Source organism: Ursus arctos, unplaced genomic scaffold (genome assembly GCF_023065955.2).
Source record: "Ursus arctos isolate Adak ecotype North America unplaced genomic scaffold, UrsArc2.0 scaffold_29, whole genome shotgun sequence".
In the NCBI taxonomy this organism is placed as follows: Eukaryota; Metazoa; Chordata; class Mammalia; order Carnivora; family Ursidae; genus Ursus; species Ursus arctos.
The window spans coordinates 29,075,798-29,083,828 of NW_026622974.1; the positions used below are offsets into that span (position 1 = coordinate 29,075,798).

Here is an 8,031-nt window from a genome sequence, read left to right on the forward strand (position 1 = left end):
ATGTGACCCTTCCTGAGATAAAAACAAGAAAAATGTAAAGCATTTAGTTCTGACTTTTCAAAACTTTTTCAAGATGAAGATACCTCATCTCCACTAAAGTACCAGGAGTTTCATTCTCTGATACCAAGGTTACCAAACTGCATTTTGCACTATACATGTACACATTCATTATATATGATTAGCTTCATTTACTTCATAAACTAATCATGCAATCAGAATTAGGAAGCATTGTACATACTGAAATGTATGTAGTATTTCCTTCTCCTGAACATTTCAATATATAAGCTTTAATTAATTTTCTTAAAATAGAAACATTTACTGAAAGGGTTGATACATTCTTATTTGTCAACAAACCACCTGTTCAAAACTGGTCTTGGGTAAATTCTTTCTTTAAGTTGACAAAATAGACTCAAATAATTCCTTTTAAAATATGCGTCTGTAGCTTCTCTGATATCATCCTTAGATTAGAATATTCATTCAAATCATCACGTTCATTTAAAGGAACAAATTTATGCAAATCTAGCCCAACTATAGACTCCAGATATCAGTAACCATATCCTAACAGTCAGCCATAACTTTTGTCAGAATCAATGTGAAATCGATCACTCTAAGCAATTCTGATAAAACTGCATGGCAACTCATGGAAGGGGAGATAATACACCAACAGATAAAGGGAGGATTTCCTTCACACTTTAGTAAACACACTCATATACACCTATATACAACTTTAGACAGAAGTTTTTCTCTAATAGATTCTATTTCAGTTTTAAAAATCAGAATCTGTTTAATCTCTACAGAAGCAATTACTCAGTTTATTTTTTTCTAAATCACAAAACAACATTCTCCCGAGTAGTTTTATATCCAACAACTGCAGAAGTAGTGATTTAATAGCAGCTGTATTTTGTGCCTCGTCAGAAGCACTTGGGGTGACTATAACGTAACCAGGTCAGAACCAGCACAAGGTGTACCAGTGTAATCAGAGAATCAGGCGAAGGGAGAAGCAGATAGCAGCAAGTCTTAAGTACAGCAACACAAACACCGTGCAGGACTTTCCTCTCATTTACCACACAAGCTGCTCAGCTAGTTTCAGTAAATGAACATTATTTTGCTCCTAGGGAAAATCTCTCGTCCATTGTTTAGCCATCTTAATTGTGAAAGGAGCTGTGAAGCTGTCCTTTGCCATATTTCTGTTACCTGCCCAAGAATGATAACGGGGCAGAAATATTTTGATGGCTATTACAACATCGTAACAACCTTTGTGCTTAAAAAGGAATTGGTGTAATTCTGAAAGAGATGATGTTACTGATTCTTTCAAAATAATCCACAATGATTATGATAATTCCTTAAGTGTGTTATCACATAGTGGAAACAGCAAGAATCAAAGGAATCCGACAACACAGAATCTGAGAGAACACTCTTCTTATAGAAGCAGAAATTTCTTAAGAGAGTAAATAGCTATTTATTTTGGTCTTACCTGACGGCAGCTTGTTTAACCAAGGGTATGTCCTTTATGGAGGTAGTTTATCCTTTGAAGAACCCAGTGGCTTGTCCCACAGCCCCAGGGAGACTGGAGTCTTGGAAAACTATCCAGCCCAAAAGAATACAGAGGAAAAAGCTTTTCCCACTTTCTTTCCTAGGACTAGCCAACAGCTGAAGTCATGCAGGAAACTGAGTAGAGGGAAGGGGAAAGCAGCTTCTTCTCCCTGAAATCCCGATCAGCAGAAATTGGAGGCTCTTGTCTATCTCCCACCCAGACTTTTGTTTAAAAGTTTTTTCAACTGTTGCTAGGTGTTGTTGGGTTCTGAGATTAGGTTTCTCGTCTTCTGCTCCCTTCACAACACTGTCGGAGCAATGACTTTGTTGAGGAGCTGAGCTCGCGCGTGCTATATTTAACCAGTGTTCTCAGCAAGTCAAGCCTGTCAACAGCTGAGAAGTTTGGAGCCGGCTTTACTCAGTTCCTCGGCAGCTGGGTTATCAGTGGATATAGCTCTGCTCGCCCTGTAAAAGATTGCAGGGAAACCGGCAGATCCTTTTAAGGACACAGAGGTAATTATTACTTGAAGCTCTTAAATACAGATTGTGATTTGGGACTTTGAATCTGAAGAATAAATAGCAGTTGTCTTGAGCAGAGCAATTTACCAATGCAATATTTTTCTCAATTAGACACTCTCAGATAAATGTTCTCAAATTTAAAACAGCCTTTTAAAAATGTGCCACAACTGTTGGGAAAATTCACAGAAAGAGATCATTCCAGACAGTTTTTTACATTGGTGTGTTACTTTCATAGCTAGATGGCTTACCCTGTCATAATCAGACTTGATCAGCTAGTATACCTGCATGTTATTAAAATAAGGTTAACATAAAGGAATGTCTGTATATTATGTTTTTGAATGGAAGAAGGTTAAGAAGGAAAACCTTAGCATTCTCACTCAGGTCATTCATTCAAAGTAAGAAGTGGAGAACACTTCAGGAAAACGAGGACTTGAAAAGCCTCTGGTTGTTGACAGCCTGGCCACATCATTAACCCTCCAGGCTCCAAAACCAGAGAAGGGTCACTTCTACCCTGAACTCTCACATGAAGACTGTCTCAAGATACTTTATTTGCTTTATTTTATATCATAAAATAGTATGAATCTGCCATGATTAAGATTTATGGGGGAAAAAAGTGTGTTTAACTAGTTTTGGGGACTATCTTATTACATATATGAAGTTAACAGTAAGAGAAACTGAGAGAGATTCCTTTAGCCACAGGCAAAGTAGGAAGGGACATACACACACACATACACACACACACCCCATTATTAGTTAACATACTAGAAATATTGCCCTGATAAAAATGTCACCAACCACATTATAAAGGTTGACCCCCTTCCTGAGATCAATTGATCAGCCTCAGGATACACTTTTTTTTGACATGCAAACTAAAGTTAGACCAAGCAGACAAATAAAGGCATGGATTTATCTTTTAAGTACTGCGTATTTGTGAGAAGTGGCTTATGTACTAGATAACCCTAATGTCTCTCTGGGAAAGGCTACCAGTCTTCACAAGACGGGTGTGCATGCGTGCGTGCGTGCGTGCGTGTGTGTGTGTGTGTGTCTTCTTTTTAAAGAAATGACCCTCACCGCCAAGATTAGCTGACCCCCCTACACTTCAACCCATTAGAAAACATTTCAGTTCTTCCCATCCCAGCCACCACACTAACAGCATTCATCCTTTCCCCTTAATTTATTTACTACTATTCACATACAAAATTACATTTGTTCAGATTCTCAGTCTTCCTGGGTCTGGGCCAACTTTGATTTTTAAAAAAGACTTCTATTAAGATGAAAGTGTTCTTAAGTGAAATTAACAGACTCATCTAGAACACTAATGGATCTTTCAGAAACAATCTATTCACAGTCCCTAAAAAGTGGGTTCTGATAGGAAGTGGAAGTGTGTGACTGGGCTAGGCCGTAGTTCAGAACGACCAGGAGAACATTTTTTACAAAGAGCTGGGTGTGGAGAAATTATTGTTTGGAAAATGCACACACCTCACACAACATAACCCACGTGCAATAGCACCAGGTTGAGAACCATTTCACTAAAGAGGACTCCAGGAATGTATCATTTCACTTCTACTAAAAGTTCACTTTAGAGATGTCTCCAATCCAAAATGAAACAGAGAAGCTTATAGCCCAAGTCAAGATAACTAAGGGGAAATAACCCACTTTGTCTTTAGGGACCTAGATAATTCCATCAGGAGCATGATAGTTATTTCTTCTCTAACTATGCAGACAATTAGAGTTTACAGTGGTTTTCTTTTTTTGCTTTAATGAAAACCTAGTCCTCCCACCATTGTTTTCTCTAACACTTGGATTAGTGGTCCATTGTTACTATTAATTTATTTTAAACAGTGTGATGACAAGCAACAGCACACAGAGTATTTTATATAATTAGATACTGTTGCTACCTTCAAATTATGTTCTTTAAGCATATGTGCTTGTCTAACTCAGTATCCCACAATAATCAGTCTCTCTCTCTCTCTCTCTCTCTCTCTCTCACACACACACACACACACACACATACATATGCATTCTCTATCCCTCTTTATAAAGTGAATTTATTTTTGAAAGCTTTCCCCCTGGGAATGATTATTCAGACAAAAGAATTTCCTACATAATCCACAGAGGAAGTAGTGCCATTAAGAGCTATTAGAAATTTGTGTTTTGTATACAGTCAACAAGGAACTGATTTTTCAACACATATTGTTAATATATTACTGTTCAGCTGCATCCTTTCCCCACAGTCTTAAGTGTGAGCATTCTGAGAACATCTGATAAACTTAAAACTAAAGCTGAATTTCCCAACTTCAAGAATGAGTCATGATGAAAATTTTACATAAGAAGATAGGTTAATAATATCAATGAGAAAAAAGCGAATGAATTAAGTAAGAGTGTTGGCACATTATCTCTACATCCGTTTCTAAAACAAATTTTACCTACTTTGTTCATTTGAAGAGATATTTTTTTAAGTAAAAAATTAATCAGTTTGAGATTTGCTTCAAAATGGAGTTGAGGAGTAAGGGGTCGTGAGGGGAGTTTCCAAACAAACATCTCTGTTATTGTTTATTGCCTGCATCTGAGACTTAAATATAAGCTCCTGGGTAGTAGAGAATGTTTCCTGTTTGTTCCTTACTGAATAAGCAAGCACCACAGTAAGTGTTCAATAAACAGAAATGATTGAATGAGCAAATGAACAATATAAAGATGAAAAAAACTTTAGAGTATGTTATCCAAAACTTACAGAAAATGCTTCTAGGGTCTCTGGACAGAGTTATGTCATTATTACTTGCATATTAAAAGTTATAGAAAGAAATTCATAGATTGCAAATTAGTTATTTTGAATTTTGTTAAAATTTCAAAGGAAAGTTAATAGATTTAGGATAATAATAAAAATACTTATGTAACACTCACTATGTGCCAAGCACATTTCTAAAGGCTTAACATATATTCTCACAATAACCCAATGAGACAGGTATTATTATTATCCTCCCCCATTTTACAGGGAAGAAAACTGAGGCATAGGGATATGAAGTAACTTGATCAGGTTACATGCTAATAAGTAGCAGAATCAGAATTTGAACTAGAGAGTCTGGTCCCAAAAATTTCTGTTCCTATCCACCTAACTGCCTCCTTACACTTAATAGTCTCAGTATCCTGTTCTTGGTAATTACTGAGAGCCAAAAGATATAGACTTTGCTATACCTGAATAAATATACTTCCGACCAAAAAAATAAAATTCTACAGCTCTGAGGCAGATAGAAAAAAAAATAACTACATGATCAGCATGGTAAAATAAAAGCTTATTGGAACTGAAGTCCTGTTGAATACCAGAGAAGAGAAAATTGGACTGGAAAGAAGATAATTGCTTGGGAAAAAAAAAAGTGTCTATTTTTAAGCAAAGGATATGAGCTGTTCAGTATTCTCTCTAAAACAAACAATGCATGATGTTCTATGATGAATGAGTTCAGTGCCTAATGAAATTCTAAAATTACATTCTAAAAATATAATTTTGGTCTATGATTTGATAAGCAATTTTTAAATGTTTACAAGCTACGCATTCACAACCAAAACTTCTCAAAGATGTAACCAACAACAAGAAAAAAAACATAAGACAATATGGGGGGGTGGCAGGAGAAATCATTTTACATTAACTAGTGCTTTGATATCAGAATAATATTGTGTCACAGTTGCTATAGTCAGGTTTTATAATTTAAAAATACTTGCATCTTTTATTAATCTAGATATACTTCTATTTAAATCTTACAAAACTTTAAAAGAAATAGTGTTAATATTTTGTAATATCTATACACATTCAAAATAAAATAAGTACCTTGTCCTGTTCACTAATAAAACACATATAATGTCACTTATATATTTATTCATAAAATATTCAATTAAACCATGTATTTTCCCAACAGCTTCAGAGAAAAGAGAGCCAAGAATAGGTTTTTAGAAAGTTACAAGATAATAATATTTTTCCATTTACTTGAGCAAAGTAAGCATTTACATGCTTGATTTAGATATTAAAACCCCCACTTCTCTGCTTGAATTTGGATAAATAGAACTTAACTCAGAAAGTTATTATAGGATCATATTCTATCAAGATCACAAGCATCCTTCTTTCAATAGAGACAACTAACATTCTCCTGAGTATATTTCCTTCTTCCTTTCCTGTTCCAGAGTCATCCCCCACTCTTGTTCAATGCTCTAATTCTTAGTTGTAATGGATGACTCAATTTTCTATGAAGGGATGGGACATTTAGTCTCCAAGAAATAGACACAGAATTGGGAAACCAGTGATTGGGCACAGAACCATGCAAAATAATGACTTTTCTCCACAGAGCTTATGGGTTTGTATGTATACACTCTATAGATAATTACAGTTAACTCTGAAAAACAGGCTGCCTTGGAAGCAGTGGTTAAAGACCTCTGATTCTGAAGTCAGGCAAAGCTAGTTTGAATTCAGACTCCATTACTTAATACCTGTGGGAACTTAGCAAATTATTTCGCCTAAGACGACTTTACCTCTTCTATAAGATTAATGAAAGAATTTAAGACTATTTATAATAGCCAAACACTAGAAACTCTGAGTGCTTTATACAATTGAATGCGTGTATTGTAGTGTAGTCAGTCAGACGATGGCTTGCTATTTACAGCAATAAGAATGAACAATCCACAACTGAACATAACAATATGGATAAATCTCTCAAATAAAATGTTAAATGAAAGAAGCTAGACCCAAAACAGTACACTGACGATTCCATGTACAACAAGTTCAAAAACAAGCAAAATAAATTTTTGGTTTTGGAAGTCAGAATAGCAGTTATCCTTAGGAGGTGGGGACACAACTGGAAATGGGCACAAGAAAGGCTTCTGCGGCATTGAATATTCTATTTCTTGCTGGTTATGCCAATGTGTTCAATTTGCAAAAATTAACCAAGCTGTATATTGGTGATTTTTTTTATGTATACTTAGGTATTTTTTGTTTGTTATAATTTAATAAAATTTTAAAAATAAAAAATAATTTAAAAGTAAGAGTCCTTACCTTCTGAAATATTTACAGATGAAATAATATAGTGTCTTGGATTTACTTGAAAACAACCCGGTGTCAGGAAAGGAAGAGACGTGGACAAGAGAATAATGAAACAAGATTGGCCAAAAGTTGATAGCTATTGAAGCTGGGTAATGGGTGATCATTATACTACTCTCCCTACTTTCATACAAATTACTTTTATACTATTTCTTCAAAATAGCCCTTACTGTTAGTTATTATTTTAATTATGAATATTAATGTAACTGTCACCTTAAAGTATCTATACAAACTGAACTCTTTGAATCCAACCAAGTCTTTACATGGAAATCACATGGAATTCCATTGATGTCATGAGATAATCAAGAAGACAATTGGCTTTATAATATCGACACATACTATTAGCAACTGAGATCAAAAGTTGAATTTAAAAAAAGTAAGGAAACTAGAAAGAACTGCCTGAAGCAAATTAGTACTAAAACCACTGGGGGAACAAGCTTCATTCTTGCTTTTATCAACAAAACTCATTAACATATTGTTCTGCCTGTCTGATAATGAAAGGGAAAAACATCAAGAAACGAAGATGTCTAGGCAGCAAAAGCTGTGGGCCAACAACTAACAAGTGGTCAGTAACAGGAAATGTCATCACGAGGGTTCAACACTCAGGGTGAAAAGTTCAGGGGGAGAAGTGCTCAGAAATCCTTGAATTCGGTATCCATTTTACAGCTGAGCAGGCCTTGTGTGCTTAATATTTGTATTCTTTACTTCTTTCATCTGAAAAATAGGTTATCATTCACCTCCTGGGAGAGCTGGAACATTATAGTCAGGGACAGGAAAGTGTTTTAAAATGATGAAATATCTAGAAATTTTGTGTGTTAAAGCTTTCCTTTCGGTCACCTTCCTTCAGGACTCTGAGGTAAGTTAACCATATGATGAAATGATGAAGTAAGTTCTTTAAA

At 35.3% G+C, this 8,031-nt stretch overlaps 1 protein-coding gene across 4 annotated transcripts in view; it reads right to left on the reverse strand.

The window, feature by feature from the left end:
- Positions 1–3,987, reverse strand: part of FILIP1 (filamin A interacting protein 1) — a 176,322-nt gene extending 172,335 nt beyond the window's left edge. For all 4 annotated transcript variants that reach the window (XM_044387113.3, XM_026507066.4, XM_026507064.4 and 1 more), the window contains exon 1: positions 1,475–3,987. The gene's annotated coding sequence lies outside the window, so the exon portion shown is untranslated. The remainder of the gene's footprint in view (positions 1–1,474) is intronic.
- Positions 3,988–8,031: the final 4,044 nt, after the last annotated feature.